We start from the raw sequence: 19,590 nt of genomic DNA on the forward strand, positions 1-19,590 counted from the left end.
AAGTTGGATTTTCAGTTATTTTTCTCTGGTTCAGGTTTGTGTTTTACTTGGACGTCCTGTTGTGCCTTTGGGACCTTCGTCTTGTGGGCAGTCTTTCCTGCCGGGTGTGGCCATACTAAAAAATACATGTGTTAAGAGAAATCTTTTTAGTTTCCCTCATTTTTTTAAAGTTACATGTATATTTTACCTTTAAATTGAAGTATACGGTTTTATCCCTTGTCTATTACCCCAGCAGTGCCTCCTAACAACCTGTGTAGTGCTGGTAATTTAGTTTGGGCTTGGTTGAACTGTTGTTCTGATCTCTGGGTTCATGCACATATCCGGGAGTCAGCTGGTTATTGGTTCATCGGGGATGGTGTTGGCTCTGATGACCGGGCACCTTGGCTCTGCTCTCCTCCAGCAGAGTAGTGTGGAGATGTTTTAGCAGAAATTGCACAAGAGCAAGAGCAGAAGCAGAAATGCACAGCATTTTGCAAGCTGATGCTTCAGTCACTGAAATCTCATTGTCCAAAGTGCATGGCATGGCCAAGCCCAGCATCAGAGTGGAATGGCATAAAGAGTTACCGGGGGGCAGTCCTGAATACAGGGAAGGGTGAAGGACAGAAGTCAATTTTTCATGTCAACACATAAAAATATAGGAAGGTACCTGTAGTCTAAGTGCTCAATGTGATGAATTTTGCAAACTGAATACATCCATCAGCAGGATCCAGATTACAAAACAGAGCTTCACCAGACTTGGAAGGCAGGCTCTCCTCATGCTTCTCTCCAGTTACTTCTTCCCACGCTCACCCCACGCTAAATGTTATCCTGCTTTCTAACAATATAGGTTAATTTTTGCCTGTTTTTGTACTTTATATAAGTGAAAGCAGATGATCCCCAAATACTCTTTTGTGTCTGGCTTCTTTCATTCATTGTGTTGTTTGTGACATTCATCCCTACTCTTACATGCAGTTGGCAACTGTTTGTTTTCATTGTTGTATAATGTTACTTTGTTTGACTATTTTATTTATCCAGTCTACTGTGGATGGGAATTTGGATTGTTTCCAGTTTGCATTCATCATGAACAAATCTGCTACAATCATTCTCATAAAGGTCTTTTGCTAGAACTATGTACTCAGCTTTTTGGGGTACATACCTAGAAGCGGAATTGCTGGGTTGTATGCTACATACAATATGTTTTTCTACATACTGCCAAAGGGTTTTCTGAAGGGATTTTTCCTAATTTTCCACTCCACAATAGTGTATGAGAGTTCTAGGTGCTCCATGATGTATTTGGATTTTTGAGGACATTTTTATTTTGTCCTTTTCATGTAGCATGAGGGTAGTTGTGAAAATTCTCACCCTCTACCCCTCACCAGAATTCCATCTCCATGGGATATTCTTCATACCTGAAAAGGAACTATAATTAAAACACCTTAAAACCAAAGATTTATTGATTTAATAAACCCAGTGCCCTACTGTTTTCTTACAATGAGCTTAATTGGCACATCTCAGATCTGAACTCGGACTCACTGTTCTTTCATTTTTTCCTCTGGGTTCCTCTCATCTGGTTGAAGTGTGGTTGCCTCTTGTTATGTTTAACAAGCCCAGATTGGGTTTCCGAGGAAGAGTCGCTATGTGTGCACAGTGGTCAAAGGTTTTGGTGCCAGGCACATCCACAGAGACTGGAATGACATGGGGGTGTTTTAATGGGTAAAACCAGAGGAACTGTCCCTCTGTGTGAGAGAACCCTGCTGGATCCCTGTGGCAGGACACGAGCTATTGGAAGACACCAAAGAGTTATCTTTAAACCTTTTCTCCCTATTCCTGCAGTCACCTATTTCTGTTGGATCTTTCTGCCAAGGAAAAATAAATAAAGGTCTTGACTTGCAAAGATCTTTATAGGAACATAGAGTATTTGAAATACGTTAACAAACTAATCCATCTCTCTACCAATTTTTCTATTCTACCAGGGTAAGCTGAAGGCAAGCAATGGGATATTGTAATCCATGTTACAGGATCTGGTCACCAAGCTGGGGGGTCGTGGAGTCTTAGGGCATGCACACTGATGAATGTAGAGTAGGTATATAATAAATGCATGCCTACGGATTTATAGGTGACTTTTTAGAAGTTCTTATTGGTATCTATTGAGAGATGGAAATTCTTGGCCACTTATGTTTTCCCCACAGGTTGGCCACATGGAATAACTAAATGGCATCTTGGATTTAAGTCAGGAGAACTGGCTTATAAACAGATCTTATATAGAGCCAATTGTAAAAATATCGACACATATTTTAATAGATTACTTGATATGAAATATTGGCTGACAAAAAGCAACTGGGCTAAATACTAAACTTAATAATACCGAGTCTAAAATAAGCTCATTAATTTAAGTCCATTTTAGAGATTTCATCATGGCTGCTGGCGTCACCCCTCAGGGGATGCAGAGTACAGGTAGTAGATCATGACACGAGACATGATGGCAGCAGCACTCTGCTGGCTCACTACTCTAAAACGCCAGAGCTTTGACAGTGGCAGTGAAGGGGTTAGTGGGGCAGGTGGTAGTGGTGGCATTTCCAGTAATGGCAGTGTTGAAGGTGGTGTTACCATTGGGGGCTGCGGTGTGGGCTCTGCAGGTCCACCCCGGAAATACTGACATGCAGGAGTATGCACACACAGTTCTAAAGTGTGGGCAGTGTGCTGAGTCATCTTCCAGTTGTAACAGTGCCCCAGGGACTGGGTCCTGATGATTGTCGATTCAGTGACGGAAGTCATTGGGAAAGGTCAAGGCAGTTTCCTCTGTCAAAATCATGGCTCAGGTGTGTCAGCTAGCTAGTGGTATCCCTGTCAAACAGTCATACCAACAGTTTCTGAAAAACGTTCCTACAAATCAACAAATGACTTGGATATTATTAGATCATTCTGATGAATGATTTGCAGTTCACTTAGAACATAGTATTTAACTCACTCAGAAGATTATTTTGAGGAACAACCTAGTTACAACCCTGGGTTGGTCTTAAATTAGTTGTGTAGCATTAAGCATGCCGTTGTACTTCTCTTCACACTTCCTTAATCCTTTCTCCTGTAGTGAGATGAAGTTGTTCTACATGGTCTCTGAGAGCCTTTCTGGCACAAACTTACTATGATTTTATGGTGTGGGAGCCTTACTGCCTATATTGGAATATATGGATGGGCTTTAGGCTTGGAAGTAGGGTCCCTGACCTTGAGTGGCTCTTTGTAAGAAAATCCGCTTGTCCCCAACTCCTGGGCACTTCTCAGACTCAGAAATCTATAATCTGAGCTTCATTACAAGCTTGCCTTTGAGGTTAAGCACAAAGAAGATAGCTGACAAATTAAAAAAAAAAAGTACCCTAAAAATGCCCCCTAGTGACAGATTGGGTACAGAATAGCTGCCCCAGCCTAATATGCAGGAGTCTCATAATACTAGAAGCCTTTTGTATGGCTTTTTTTTTTTTTTTTTTTTTTTTGTCTCTGGAGGTGGGTCCAAGAAGTCTTTCAGGAAGAAGGAATAGCATAAGCTGTTGCTGGAGGGAGGGAGAGGTTCACATGGGCTGCCTGGAGGAGGGTGAGTGAGGGACCCAAAGAGGCAGCTTTTCCATCCTCTTGCAAGTCTTTGGGTCAAGTTTCGCCTCCTTCTCAACTTGGGCTGGGCTACTGGACTCAACAGGAGAGCCTGGGAGTACCTCCAGGAGAAAGAGAAGTCTTTAGACTTCACAATGAAGCATAAGAATGCTCTGGGCTTTAGTATTTGTTTGATCAGCCAGCAAGGTCAGACTCCTCTAGGCTTCTCCCTCGATGGCCAGCCAGGGCCCAGAATCTCATGACTTTCTAGCTAGGAGGATGAATAAAAGTGACCTGATTACCCCGGACCCAAGCCCAGGGGTCTGAGGTCCTAAAGACTCACCAAATCAACCCGATAACTGCTGTCTGTGAGGAGCACAAGGGCAGTTGGTCTCACCCTCTGACTTGGCCTGTGATAACTGGTTTTACTTGGAAAAGGGAAAAACAGTTCTTTTTCCCTAACAGGCAACCCAGGCATTTAGGATCCATGGTATGGAGCCAGGGCAGGGCAGGGCAGGGCTGGGGCTTCCTTCCTGTTTCCATTCCATGCTTTCCCCTCATAGGAAGCAGGCAACTTACTAGTGATTCAGAGCCCTGGGGTGGGGGAGTCCTCTTTTGGTGTCTAGAATGTTCTTCTCTCAGGGCAGAGACAAAGACATGAAGGGGTTGGGATTTTGAGAGGAGGAATTCTTGTCCTATAGACTCCAGATTTGTTTTAGGTTCCTCACTGGGGTTTTGTTATTTCCAGCATCAATCCTACCTTCCAGTAAGTTCTTCGGGTCTAGGCAAACTAGCATCCTAGGCCGTTTGTGCTGCAATGGACCTTAGTGATATTCAAGTCCCTCTTCCTCACTTGACAGATAAAGAAAGTGGTGTCAAAGGGGATGAGTGATTCATCCATGGGCACACATCTAGCTAATGGTAAAGCAGGAACTCATGGCGCTAGTCTCCTGGCTCTAAGTTCTTTCCACTGAAACCATCCAGCCCCACCAGGGAGTCAGTAAGGAAATAACTTTCCCCAATAATCATGTAATAGTTGGGCATCCTCATGGTTTCCTTTTGTGACTGCCAGTGTGCATTGATGGGGGAGAGGGGTCACTGGGGTTTGAGGGATGACCTGAGGCCAAGGAATAGGGGAAGACTAACAGGATCATACAGAGCTTGTTCTTGTAGCCTTGGTCTTGTTAGCACACCCAGCAAGCTAGGCTGGCGCTAGAAAGCCTCTTGGGACTGACTCACCCTCGCAAAGAAACCAAAGCTCCAGAGATGCTCTGGTTCCTTTCTGCACAGAGTTGTCCTCTTGTCCTCACCCCCTTGTCTCCCACCAAAGCTGATATAAGTTAAGTTATTTACACACATTTCCAAATTGCAGAATCATTTTTGTTTCCTTGAGCTCTCCTTATTCATGTGCTCAGAGAGTGCGAGAGGGTTGGTGGGGGTCATGCAATGAGCCTGTGGTACTAGTTTCAGGTTTCTGAAACCAGATATGAGGTGCTAGTGTTATGCGTATGTATATATGTGTGTGTGTGTGTGAGAGAGAGAGAGAGAGAGAGGGAGAGAGAGAGAGAGAGAGAGAGAGAGAGAGATTGCTTGCTTGCTTTATTCGGCTGAGGAGGGCCCTCAGAGGGAGATAAAAATTCTGGGAAGGACCTCCCTGCTTGAATTTCTCTGAAGCAAGCAATGCCTGATGCAGCCCAGATTGGCTTTCTTGCTTGTGTGTGTGTGTGTGTGTGTGTGTGTGTTTGTTTGTCAAGTCTAGCCTGAGGGTGGCCTTTGGTATCCTTCCTGCCAGTAAAAGGATCTTTCTCTGGGGACAACAGAAGCTCATCTGCCCCTCAAACATCCCTGGTTGTGCCAAATAGGGAAAAAGAGAATGCAGAGTTCAAAGAAGGGTACCAACTAATATTCAATGAGCGCTTAATATATTCCTGGTGCTATTCTAAGTGGGTGTCAGCAAATTTAATCTTCACAATAATCTTATGAATTAGGTCATACTGTTATTCACAAGGGAGAAACTGAGTCCCAGGAACATTAGGTGACTCCCTCAAGATTAAAGAGCTCGCGAGGTGGCGAAGGGAAGATGCGATCCACCTCCAGCAGCATATTCTTGACCTCTGTGCTCTAACTGCCGCTTGGAGTGTGAGACTCACAGGATGTTCATGTGCTACACAACCCGGGTCAGGTCCTCAGTGTCTTCCTGGTTGAAATACAGAAGGTATGAGAGTGAGCTGGACAGGAAGGAATTGGTTAGGGCCAGATGAAAAGAAAAAAGGAGAGCATGTGAGCTTAAAAAAAGGCACAGAGCACAATAGGAAAGTGAGAGTGTGGAGATGTTTGTCATCGAGGGGTCATGAGGGCAAGAGGGAGGTTACGGTGGTACCAAAACCAGGAGCCACAGAACTTTGGGATCCTCAGTATGTGACAAATGCTTTCTGATCACAAGCTTTGTCTTCATCCGGTGATAACAAAATGCTATGCCACGTCCTTCCTCCCAGGATGCTCATTATTTCCACTGCCCCTTACAACAGTTAGATTTCTTATTTTATTTTTAAGTAAATTTATATCCCCTTCACCAATTTCTCTCACCCCTCTACCCCTGACCTCAGGCAACCACCGATCTCTTCTCTATGTTTGTGAGCTTGTTTTTCTTGTTGTTTTTTTTAGATTCCCCATTTAAGAGAGATCATAGAGTATTGACTCTGACTTATTCCACTTAGCATAATGCCCTCAGGTTTCATTCATGTTGTCACGAATGGCAGGATTTCCTTCTTTCTCATAATTAAGATTCTATTGTACAATATACCACAATTTCCTTATCCATTCATCCATTGATGGACGCTTTGGTTGTTTCCACATCTTGGCTCTTATAAATAATGCTGTGGTGAACATAGGGGTGGTGGTGCATATATCTTTTTGAATTAGTGTTTTCATTTTTTTCAGATAAATATCCAAAAGTGAAATTGCTGGATCACATGGTAGTTCTATTTTTTTTAAAGGTTTTATTTATTTATTTGAGAGAGAGAGAGAGAGAGAGAGAGAGAGAGAGAATGAAAGCACAAGCAGGGGGAGCAACAGAGGGAGAGAGAGAGAGAAGCAGATTCCCCAGTGAGCAGGGAGCTGGATGCAGGGCTCCATCCCAGGACCCCGAGACCATGACCTGAGCTGAAGGCAGATGCCTAACTGACTGAGCCACCCGGAATGGTAGTTCTATTTTTAATGTTTTCAGGAAACTCTACACTGTTTTCCATAGAGGCTACACCAATTTACATTTGTACCAGTAGCGCATAAAGATTTGTTTTTCTCCATATCCTCACCAACACTTGTTATTTCTTATCTCTTTGACAGTAGCCATTCCAACAGGTGGGAAGTGAGATCTCATTGGGGTTTTGATTTGCATTCCCCTGATGATGGACAGTTGTTGGACATCTTTTCATTACTTTTTTGCCATCTGTACGTTTCCTTTGGAAAATGTCTATTTGGATCTTCTGCCTGTTTTTTAATCGGATTTTTGTTGTTGTTGTGTTTTTGCTATTGAGTTGTACGAGTTCTTTATATATTTTGGATATTAATCCCTTACCAGATATACTATTTGCAAATATTTTTTCATCCATTCAGCAGGTTGCCTTTTCATTTGTTGATGGTTTCCTTTGCTGTGCAGAAGCTTTTTAGTTTGATGTAGTCCCACTTATTTATTTTTGCTTTTGCTGCTTTTGCTTTTGGTATCAGATTAAAAAAATTGTTGCCAAGACGCACATCAAGCAACTTACTGCCTATGTTTTCTTCTAGGAGTTCTATGATTTTAGTTTTATGTTCAAATCTTTAATTCATTTCGAGTTCATTTTTGTGCATAGTATAAGACAGTGGTCAAGTTTTATTCTTTTGTATGTGGCTGCCTAGTTTTCCCGCCACCATTTATTGAAGAGACAGTCCTTTCCCCATTGTATGTTCTTGGCTCCTTTGTTGTAAATTAACTTACCACGTATGTGTGGATTTATGTCCAGGTTCTCTGTTTTTTTTTTTTTTTTTAATGTCCAGGTTCTCTGTTTTGTTCCATTGATCTATATGTATGTTTTTATGCCAATACTGCACTGTTTTAATTACTACAGCTTTGTAAAGTATCTTGCAATTGGGGAGCATAATGCCTTCAGCTTTATTCTTCTTTTTCAGGATTGCTTTTGCTATTCAAATTTTTTTTTATTATTATTTATTTATGATAGTCATACAGAGAGAGGCAGAGACAAGGCAGAGACACAGGCAGAGGGAGAAGCAGGCTCCATGCAGGGAGCCCGACGTGGGATTCGATCCCGGGTCTCCAGGATCGCGCCCTGGGCCAAAGGCAGGCGCCAAACCGCTGCGCCACCCAGGGATCCCTGCTTTTGCTATTCAGATTCTTTTGTGGTTCCATACAAATTTTAGAATTATCTGTTTTTATCCCTTTGAAAAACAACCACTGGAATTTTGATTGAATCTATAGATTTCTTTGGAGAATATGGACATTTGAGCAATATTGATTCTTTCATCTATAAGCATGGAATATATTTCTATTTATTTGTATCGTCTTTGATTTCTTTTATTAATGCTTTGTAGTTTTTGATATACAGGTCTTTCACCTGCTTGGTTAAGTGTATTTCTAGGTATTTTTATGCAATTTTATTTATTTATTTTTTTAATGCAATTTTAAATGGGATTGTTTTCTTTATTTCTCTTTCTGATATTTCATTTTTAGTGTATAGAAATGCAACAGATTTTTGTGTATTGATTTTATATCCTATAACCAGGATGCAGGTTCCTTTTGCTATCATATTTTTTAAAGATTTTATTTATTTGTTTGTTTACTTATTTAAGAGAGGGAGAGAGAGCAAGAGAGAGAGAGTGAGCATGAGCAGGGAAAAGAGAAGAGGGAGAGGATCTTCAGCAGATTCCCCAGTGAGCAAAGAGCCCGACACAGGGCTTGATCTCATGACCCTGAAATCATGACCTGAACCAAAATCAAGGGTTGGATGGTTAACCAACTGAGCCACCCAGGCGCCCCTTGTATCATATTTCAACAAATCTGAGACCAACGTATTCTAAGATGTAGACAGGCAGTACCTTGGTCTAGATTGTTCCCCAACTTGGTGGTTCTTCTTGACCCTGAGATAGTGTGGAGAGTGAGTGCTGACACACAATGTGATGCCAATGTGGTTGGTGAATAGACCATGGCAATGGAAATCAAGAGACCTAGAGTCTGATTCCAGCTCTGTCACTATCTAGCTTTGTGACTTTAGGTAAAACTCTGTATACAACTTTACTCACTTATAAAATGGAGGGAATAAACTCCACTCTCTGCACTTCACACAGCTATTATAGGGGGTCCAAATGAGATACAAGGGAAGTTAACGGGCTTTGGAACGTTACATGCAAATATTAAGGGTTGTGATTTGTTACTTTTGGAAGAAAAGGAAAATAAAATAAACCAAATACCATAAAACAATGGTTTCTATTTAGCAGATGATGGGGGAAGAAAGAAAAAAAGAGTTCATTAGTGACCATTATGGTCCGTTGTGGTTTCCAAGAAAGACTCAAGTTACCTTTGGGAATTGGGGGCTTCTGACAATCCTGAACTCTGGCCATCCTGACTCCAAGGGGACACGGGGCCCTGTGCCCAGGAGAGCTTATCCACAGCAGTGTGTTTTTCTGAGGGAGAATACTGTGATTGTTGACTTAGCTTTTGGTCCTAGCCAGCAGGACTCTGAAGAGCATGGATGTGGCAAGATTAGGCCTCCCAGAACTTTTCGTGGTTTGGATGCATACACAGTAAAGTAAAGTAAAAGTTAAGACATTCAAAACAGTGAGGTTTTGGGGGAAGGGGTGTAAGTAGGAGGTGATGAGTTGTTAAAAAATATGCAACATTTCCCCCCCTGCTTCACTGATGTTTATGACTTTGGTCTTTGTCTTGTTTGGTGTGGCAGTGATCTCTTGCATAGTCATGACCAACACCTATCACAGTACTTGGCTTATATAGGCAATCAGTAAGTGCTTGAGGAATGAGGAGAAGGCGGGAAGGAAGGGGGCCAAGGGGCTCTAGGGCTCTCTGTATTTTTCTGTAAAAAAAAAAAGCATCTAAATTCTGCCATTTGAGACTTGATCTCACAAAGACGTGAGGAACCCGAGAGGGAGTTCATAAGAGTATCATCCCTTTGAATGATGGGGATGCCAAGTACAGAGGGAGTGAGCCAGAAGGAGGATGGGGACTGAAGCCCTCTAGCTGCAGCTGCTGGTGTGAAGTGCCAGGCGTCCACCCTCCTGGTGTCTGAGGGCCCGGAGAGCTCTAGCCCTGGGCAGAGGCAGAGCAACCTCTGTGCTTTTTCTCAAATGCCTAAAGTCTCACTGCTTTGGCCCTATCAGCAGAGCATTTTAGAGGTTGTAAATAGAGGGAAACATGCTTAAATTTACCCAGCTATGTACCCAAAAGCTCTGACTTTTGGCATGATAGGAACAGAATTCAGATTCAACCTTTGGGGTGCCATAGCCTCTATTCAAGATATCAGGCCAAACAACGAAGTGCATTTTCTGTGTACCAGCATGGCCAGCTTAAGAAATGATTCATCCTGGCATAGGGGGAGCCCTGGCTATGGGGGTGGGGCAAATCCACCTTGGGAAAGCTATAATTTTAGTTTGTTTGCTTTTAGTAGGTTGGACCAATATTTAGGACATGGTTAGAGCCTTTCTTATTGAGAAACTTGCTCAACAGTGATGGATAGCTATGCATTTGGCAAATGTGCTCAGCAAGAAAAATGCTGCTGGCTGGAGGGATCTCTGGTCTCCCTCAAGAGCTCTGGGGTTTTGCCCCCGAGTGATGCTCTGTCTGTGCAAAGCCCAGAGTCCACCTCCTGCTCCTGCTCCAGAATTGAGGACTGGCTAAACGCGGCTGCAGGAGTTCTATCACCTCTCAAATTCTCCCTTCTGTGAAGCGCTAGTCCCCTTTCCTCACAACCTCTTTGGAGAAACATCTGTTTGGATATTCTGACCATTTTTAACCTTTTTATTTATTTTTTTAAACATCAGGCAGCAATCAGATGCTTACAAAGAGATGCTTTATGAATTTTATCTAGCTCTTCCAGATATTCTCAGGGAGAGCACTGGTTACTGCAAGCTACTCCATCTCACCTGGAAGCAGGACTAAAAAGTTGACTCTTATTGCCATCTTGATTCACGTTAACCGGTTATGGTGTGCTTTTTGCGCGTTGGTTAGTGGGAAACTCGGAGCCAGATTTGAGGCCCATCACCAGCAGAGGGCTAGATCCAAATGTAATATATTTCCGACATTAACCTTAGCTCTCCAGTTCATCTTATTGTCCCTATTCTCTTTCCCCTTAGCATACATACCTTCATTTGTTTGTTTATTATCTCACACAATCTTGGAAGCCAATTCCAACCTTTGTTGTAATGAGTCAGAGTAAAAATAGCTTAAAAATATATATATAACATCTAACCTCTGTTATTACTTCTCTAAGTGTTACTATGCTTTAAACCTTATGAAGGGGATCCCTGGGTGGCGCAGCGGTTTGGTGCCTGCCTTTGGCCCAGAGCGCGATCCTGGAGACCCGGGATTGAATCCCACGTCGGGCTCCCGGTGCATGGAGCCTGCTTCTCCCTCTGCCTATGTCTCTGCCTCTCTCTCTCTCTCTCTCTCTCTGTGACTATCATAAATAAATAAAAATTAAAAAAAAATAAACCTTATGAAGTACCTGATGTATGTTAGCCCCTCTTTCCTTGCATGTAGCATTCCCATAAGCAAATACTAGGATTACCATTAAGCCGAGAGCTGAAAGGTAAGTACCTTCCCCAGGCCATAAAACCTCTGAATTGCTCAATAAAGAGTGAACACGTAATAGTTAAAACAAATAATCCCTTCTTCCTCCTTCTGTACGTCATTTCTGGAGCTCTGTAGTACTTCATGAAGTATGCTAAATCCTGCATATTCACTCTATGAAGTCTCTGTACAACCCTTTGGGCAATATTTTGAAAGACGAGGAGATTCAGGTTTAGAGAGGTTTAGGAACTTGTCTTGGAGTCACATAATTTGGAAGTGGCAGATCTAGTTTTAAGCTTCCAAACCCTGCTTTTTTCTTCTCTTTTCGATTCCTGACCTTCATGGCAACCTAGCCGTCCCCTCAGCTTGCCTGTTTGTTAGAGGGAAGGACACACCATTTCACCGTGCAGCCGTCACTGATGTTGTGAGCCAGGAGGAAGACTGTATCCTGGCTGGCCCTCACTTTACTACCCTGGAATCCCATTCAGCCTGGGGACCCCTCTTCTGGAGCTCTGCAGCAATGGTTTCTGGGAAGTATTTGGGCTTCTAGGAAAGCTGCAATTCTAAAGGGCTAATCCCAAGGGGGATTTCGACTTGGGCCAAAGGGGTGCTGGCAAAATAGCTCCGTGTACGTAGAGGAACCCAAGTAATCTTCCTTGGCTCTTAGCAGGATCCCATTGTGCAGATATTTACCTGAATAGCGAACCAGTTTGAAGCAGCCTCCCATGTGGGGTTTGCTGGGAGCAGGGACCCAAGCAACAGCTTCTTTAACGAGATCATCTTATCCTTTCTGGAATTGGAAGAAATCCATCATGGTAGCCAGGGGCTGAAGAAAGAGTAACCAGGGATCAGGAGACCTGAATTTCAGCCCTAATTACACTTGTCAGCAGCGCATCCCTAAGTAACTCAGTTTGCTTCTGGGGGGCTCCGAGGTTCTGATATTTAACACAGAGCCATTGGAGGCGTTGGTTCCTGAAGCCCCTTCCTGGCTCTAAAGTCTATGATTGCAGATGTTCTTTTAGACCATAGATCGTCTTGGGCCCCCTGGTTGACCCCAATAGCCCCACTCTTGATCAGTCTTGTCTTACTTGCGCCCAGCAAGGCCCAGGTGTCAGTGCTCCATGCCCCGGGCCTCACATGTGCCATGTGTGTGTTTTCCTGGAAGCTGCATATAGGACACTCATTGACAGGTCAGCCTGTGGTCTGGAGCTAGCAGTGAGATGGTAAACATCACGGAACAAGCAGCCCTTTCAGGCTCTCAACCTTGGCAGCACGGCATGAAAATAATTCTTGGGAAGCTGGGGCCCTAGTGGCAGCTGCTTCTCCTCAGCCAGCCTGCCAGGCCCTAACGGAGCTCAGGACGGATGGAGCTCTCCCTGGGCATGCGGCAGCCGGCACTGGTACTTTTCCATTCTGGGAAACTGGAAAGGGAATTGGCTTCTCTGTCCAGGAGATCGGCGGGTAGCGGAAGTGTCAAGAACCACCAAGACAGCTCAGCAGGCAGATTCAGGACACACTTCTTTGCTGCCGGGTCTCTTGCTTTTCTTGCCTGTTCTCTGCCTTTTCATGCTTCCTTATCTTTCATGATGTGGAGTTCAGAGACAGATGGATGGAATCTGATAAAAAAAAAAAATGAAGTGGGCTTGGGGGGAAAGGAAAGGGGGCCTGACATTTAGGACTTGGCACTCTGAGCTTTGCTATTGGCTGAGATCCCTTCCCCAGAAGGAGTTTACCAAAAATAGGCATAGTCAATAGGAAAACCACAGTGGTACTGCTGAGAAGTGCCACGTTGGTTGCCCTGGGCCAAAGCTTATCCTGGTTCCAAAGACCCACTAGGATGAGAAAGGCCATCCAAGATCAGCTTGTCTATTTTCCTGTGCCCTTTCTCTGAGGCCCCTGGGAATACTGATTCACCAAGAAACTTTGCCTAATGGCTGCTTCTCTGGCTCTTATCTCTGTATTCCCCATCCTTATTCTTATATTCTTTGATCCCAGCACCTAGACCTCCAGACCCACCCCCATTGTCTGGAAAAGGTTTTTAATACCTGTGGGCTGAGAGCTTGGCTCTGGCTTTGAGTTGAGGACCCTCATCAAGGCATACAGTGTGATTCCCATCTGTTTTCCCATCTCCTGTGCCTCTCATCACCAGAGCTTGGAGATCTCTCCTTAGCACAGCTTGTTGGACAGTTACCCAGTATCCATTGACTAATATTCATGCCAGAGCTTTTCTTCCTTTCATGCAAATGCCCTCCAAGCCCTTGAAAGGGCATCTCTGCTGCTCACCATCATTTGGAGATGGTTGAGAAATGAATAATTTCTGGAGACGTGAATCAGTCACAGCACCTACCCTCAAGAGTTCAGCGCTCCATTCACTCAGCCTTGCATCCATCTATCCATCCATCCATCTCTCTATCCCTGTATTCTCTTGCTTACTTATTTATTTGCCAGGTGTGTATTGAGCATCTAATGGGCACTATGTGTTGGCAGTGGCTGAGAGGGGGAAAAGAAAGAGTCTGACCTGATTACTATTCTCAAAATTGCTTATAATTTCAGTAAGGAGGTAAACAAGTACAAGGGAACTAGAAAATCTGGTGAAGGTTGTTACCTAAAAGCACTCGCGACCCACCTCTTTTATCCCCTTGTCATATTTTAGGGTTTTTCCGTAGCTTTTACTGTCTAAAATAGTAACAACTGCATAATAGCTATTGTCAAATAGACAGTTTGATCGCCCATTTGATTATTGCAAATCTCTTGCCTTTTGTTTCTCTCCTCTACCAAAATGTAAGATCCATGGGCTAAGTCACTTTGTCTATCCTGTTCACCTTGGACCTTCAGAGCAGGAACTTCTTTGTTAGATAAATTCATGGATGTTAAGTAAACTAACATTAACATTAAATACATACAGTTGTTAAATAAATACATGAACAAAAAGATGGGTTGCAAGAGATACGTAATGACCGTCAATTACAAGAAAGTCTTATAGGTCTGGTCAAACATCATTAGTCAGGGCTACCTTTGTCTGATTTCCCAGATCTTTGTTTTTAAGCCTCATAATTACGAACAACAGAAAACTCTTCTTTTGTCACGTTTTAAGCAGATATTTACTGAGCCCTCAGTTAATGCCAGACACCCTACTAGAAATTAGGGAAGCAACAGAGAGGCTCCCTGGCCATATGACACTGTTTAGTGGAGAGACTAAAACCAAACAAATAATTATTTGTATTACAAGTATGAAGAACACTAAAAAGGGAACCAGTGCATTATAAGAACATGTAACAGGGGCATGCCCCTGGGTGGCTCAATGGTTGAACGTCTACCTTTGGCTCAGGTTGTGATCTCAGGATGCTAGGATCGAGTCCCACATCAGGCTCCCTGTAGGGAACCTGCTTCTCCCTCTGCCTGTGTCTCTGTCTCTCTCTGTGTGTCTCTCATGAATTAATAAATAAAAATCTTAAAAAAAAAGAGCATGTAACAGAGATTCCTAATTTCCCCCGAGGGCTCAGAGTAGTTCCCTGAGAGCTGGGGGATGAGCAAAAGTCAGCAGGTAAGGAAGGGGAGGGAAGGAACATTCCAGGTAAAGGGAACATGACCTACAGAGGTTAGAAGGTACTCTGCATTGATGAAGTTGAGATGAGACCCAGTGTGCTGGGACACAGAGAGTGTAGATGTGCAGATAGCCTAAGGTGAGGCTGGAGAGGTAGGCTGAGGCCAAGCCCTCAGACCACACAGGCCACACTGTCCCGGGCAGTCTGAAAAGCTGGTTCATGTCAAAATAAGGTTTTAGGAAGCCCGTGTGGGCTGCTGTGTGGAGAAGAGTTGGTGGAAGAACCAGAAAGAGAGCCAGAAGGCATTATTGTAGTTCAGTTGTGAGGTGGCGGAGGTTGGGCCCTGCATGGGAGGTGAGGAGAAGGACAGAAATGGCTGGACTCAAGAAATCAGCAGTAAGTAGGAGTTGTAGGATTTGCTAATAGACTGGATGACTGACTCCCAAAAGACAGGTTTACCTCTCACTCCTCAACTGTCTCCTAGCAGGAATAAACATGTCACCTGTCATTCCTGACCTGTCCTGATCCCCAGGCAGAGGTCTAGGGCCACATCTACCATGGATCATGGAGGCCTTCCAGGTCTCATCATGGTGTTGCCACTGCTGTCCATACGTGGTTGGCTTACACCCTTTTGTGTGAGGGAAGGGCTGGAGGGGAGGAGGAGGAGGGAATCACTGAAACAGGTAGATTTTTTTTTTAATATATAGAGAACTGAAGTCTCCTTTCATCCCCTAGTTATTCCAGTTACGAAACTGGGGCTGCATCAGTGTCACCTGGAGGGCTGGTGACCACGTAGTTGGCTGGGCTCCACCCTCAGAGTGATTCAGTAGATCCGAGGTGGGGACTGAGGCTCTGCATTGGCATCAAGTTCCCCAGTGGTGGGGATGCTGCTAGTCCCCAAGTGCACTGTGAGGATTGCAGCCCTTACACAGGAACAGATCAGGGTAGCAAAGAGCCTCAGGAGGGGAACTGGTGCTCCTCTGACACCAAGCAGAGTATCCTAGGTGGGATCTCTCTCCCTCTCTTTCTCTCCCTTTCTTTGTTAAGTATGGAAAGTACCTCTATAGGTTCAGTCAGAGCATAACATAGACAGGATTCCTGAGCCCAGGAGATATGGACATGTTTCATAACAGCGGCTCAGCTGCAGCACTCTGTTAAAACTTCCTGGTTGCAGTTCCCAGGATAAGCAGTGCCTTGGTGGAGAAGTTATTTGCAACATTATCATGACTCACCCCATGCGACCCTCTTTCCCCATTTCTGGTTTACTTTAGATGTTCTGAGAAACAGAAGTTCTCATTACACTTGTGGCCCAGTGACTAGAGATGCATGATAGCCAGGAATGAAAGCCCAGTGGGACTGTGAGTGTGGATGTCTCTGGACTTCGGAATGGCCCCAGAGAATCATCATGTGTCCAGGCTGGAAGGGACCTGGGAGCGATGCTTCCCAAGCCTGGCTGTACAGCAGAATCACCTGGGAAATCTTTTAAATATGCAGGTCCCTGGGCACAGTTTCAGATCTCCCAAAGAAAAGCCTCTAAGATGGGGTTCACAACCATATGTTCTACAATCTTCCTAAGCAATTCTAAAGCAGTCAGTCCATGGACTGGCTTTTGGGAACCCTTGCCTTGGAAAACAGCTAATCTAGCTCCCTCACTTTTTGCACAAGAAAACTGAGACCCAGAAGGGATGTGACCTTTGCTCGGATACCAGAATGGATTTGAAATCTCTTTATTTTTAGAGGTTGTGTAGCCAAGAGGGCAGTCTTTCAAGTCAGATTCTAAAGTGATTTAGTATTTACTCAATGGATGGCTTTGGCATTTAAAAAAAAAATCATGTATTTATTTTGAGAGAGAGAGAGAGAGAGAGAGTGAGAGAGTGCATGAGCAGGATGGCCAGAGGGAGAAGGAGAGAGAATTCTAAGCAGACTCCTGTGCTCAACATAGAGCCTGACATGAGGCTTAACTTAGTAATTACTCAATGAACGGCCTTGGGCAGTCTTCTTCTTCTTCTTCTTCTTCTTCTTCTTCTTCTTCTTCTTCTACTTCTTCTTCTTCAAGATTTCTTTATTTATTTTTAGAGAGAGAGGCAGAGAGAGAGCAAGAGCAGGAGGGACAGAGGGAGAAGGAGAGAGAATTCCAAGCAGACTCTGAGCTCAGCTTGAGCCTGACATGGGCTTTGATCTCATGATCCTGAGATCACAACCTGAGCCAAAACCAAAAGTTGGTCTTTTAACTGACAGCACCAGCCAGACACCCCTCCTTGGGTGGTTATTTAAACTCTTACCTATGGAGAAGTGATTCGTGAGAAATATGAAGAAATGAGAGAAAACACCACATTGTCCGACACTTGACAACTACTTCTGAATGGATGCTATGGTTACTGTACTTCATCAAAGTTAAGACTCTGCTGACTCTACCATGTGTCATTACTTTGTGTAACTCTAAAAAGAAGAAAAAAAACCCAGACAGTTAAGCTATGATTCACCATTTGCTTGTAAGCTGCATTCAGATTTCAGATCTGTTAACGTGTGAAAATTAATAGGAAATATGGTCTTTCACTCCTCTTTCCTCAGCCTGCACAGATTACTACTATTACTAAATTAATTACTTCAATGTCTAAAGAAGCATACTTAGTGTGCTTGAGGAACACCAAGGAGATCAGGGTGGCCAGATGGGGGAGTGTGCTGGATGGGGGTCCAGAGACCAACTCCACAGGTCCCTGGAGACCACTCGTGGGTTTTAATATCATTATGAGTGAGGTGGGAGATTCCTGAAGGCGATGAGCAGAAGAGTTACAGGGTCTGACTTACATTTTTCTAGATACATGGGGCAAGGTGGACCAAGTAAGTCCAGGTAGGAGGTGCTTGTTCTATTCCTGGCGAATAGGAGGCAGTGGATTGGCCTAGAATGGTAACAGCATAAGTGGGAAGTAGATGGGTTATGGGAATTTTTTAGGGTGGCTTACAGGATTTCTTATCAGCTGATGGGGTGGATATGGAGTATGAAAGGAGTCAAGGGTGGCCTCAAGATTTTTGGCTTAAGTAATTGGAAGAATGGAATTTGTTGAAATGGAACAGTCTAGGGGGTAAGGTTTGCAGGGAGACATTACTTTACTCAACTTTATTCTTACTCCTAATTGATACCTAGCTCTTTTCTCAGTATTTTTGAGCACCTATTGTCTCCCTAGATAGGCACTGAGAAATAAAATGGAATAAGATATAACCCCCCTCATTCCCCTGTTTTTTCCCTCTAAAAAGTTTGCCATCTGAGGGGAGATAGGACTTCCCACACAATTATATGAGAAAGCACTATGTACCTAAGGCTATAAAACAGACACCAAAAATGTCAGAAATCAGAGGAAGGAGAATTTACCAAAATTGGTCCTATTCTTATTCAAAAATGCTTGCTTTGGTGGCATCCAGGTTCATTACATTGCAAAGCGACAATGCTGGATAGTAACTTAAGCTAGTTTTTCCACTTCATGTGTGCCACCTCCTTGTACCTGAAACAACCAAGAAGACTCTTTTCTCAACTTCCTGTTCCCTTTCCGTGAAACATCCCGCCCTCTAAGAGTAACTTGGCTCACTGGCTTCCTTCACTCAGGTCTCTGCTCACAGTCCCCTTATCTGAGCAGCCTTTCTTATCACTTTGCAGGAAAAAGCTCCTATTACCTTTCCACACTTAACTTTCTTCACACCATTTACCATCTTCTCTCGTCTTATGTATTTATTTGCCTATTGTCTGTTTCCCCTCACTAGGATGTAGACTCTGACAAAAGGCACTTTGTTTTGTTTATGGCTGTATTCCCATAGTGCTCCAAAAAAATAACATAAAATAAAATCACAGAATGAATGGATGAATACAAATAGGAACTTAAAAACCCTATGAATCTGGAAAGCCATGAACAAACAGTAGATTATTGTGCTGAGGATGGAGATAGGTCTGGATCCACGAACAAAGCTTTGGTTTCAGAAGCAAGGGAAGGGGCCAGAGGCCAACTCTCTTACTAAATCTGCAAGGCTCCTGCCTCAGCCTGGCATGCTGGGAGAAACAGCTTGCATTGTGTCACACCTGTGGTTAAAGCAGACGGGGACCGTCTGGTACGCTGGACTAATTTTGGATTAGGACTACTTAATAGCTGTGAGACTTTAACTGGCTTCCTCACGTGTAGTTTGAAAATAGTAATACACGTCCTGTCTACCATGTAGGGTTATTGTAAGGGTAAACCAGATGTAAACACAGGGACAGCACTTTGAAAACTGTGAGGAACTGTATTTCAGGAGTCAAGATCGGGATTGGGAGCACCATGATGTGAATGATAGCCAAAGGAGCAAGAATTGCCTGCCTTGGCCAGCCTAGGCCCCCTCCCCAGAAGGTTCTCAGGGGAAATATACACACAGGGGACAATAACAAAAGGAAAGCAAAGGTCTAGTTTATTAGTAGCTGGCTTGTGTCCCAAATGCCAAACTGGACTGGTGCAAGTGGCATGTGGGATAAAGGTGTCCAGAAGCTTCTCCTTGCCATTAAGTCACTGACCCTGAGAAGCACTAAGCACCAGCGCTAAAATCAGGAGATGGCCTCCACTGCATGGAGGGGTGGCCCACAAGAGAGGACACGCCCTGTGAGTGATTTCTGAAATGTTCTTTGACCTCACCCATTGGTAATCTTGGCCTCACTGGCATCCTGTATCA

General features: G+C 43.9%; 1 protein-coding gene across 6 annotated transcripts in view; it reads left to right on the forward strand.

The window, feature by feature from the left end:
- The window catches only part of DDR2 (discoidin domain receptor tyrosine kinase 2), a 150,993-nt gene that overhangs the window by 89,183 nt on the left and 42,220 nt on the right, over positions 1 to 19,590 (forward strand). The gene's annotated exons all lie outside the window — the stretch shown is intronic.

This window comes from Vulpes lagopus, chromosome 11, assembly GCF_018345385.1.
Source record: "Vulpes lagopus strain Blue_001 chromosome 11, ASM1834538v1, whole genome shotgun sequence".
Lineage (NCBI taxonomy): Eukaryota > Metazoa > Chordata > Mammalia > Carnivora > Canidae > Vulpes > Vulpes lagopus.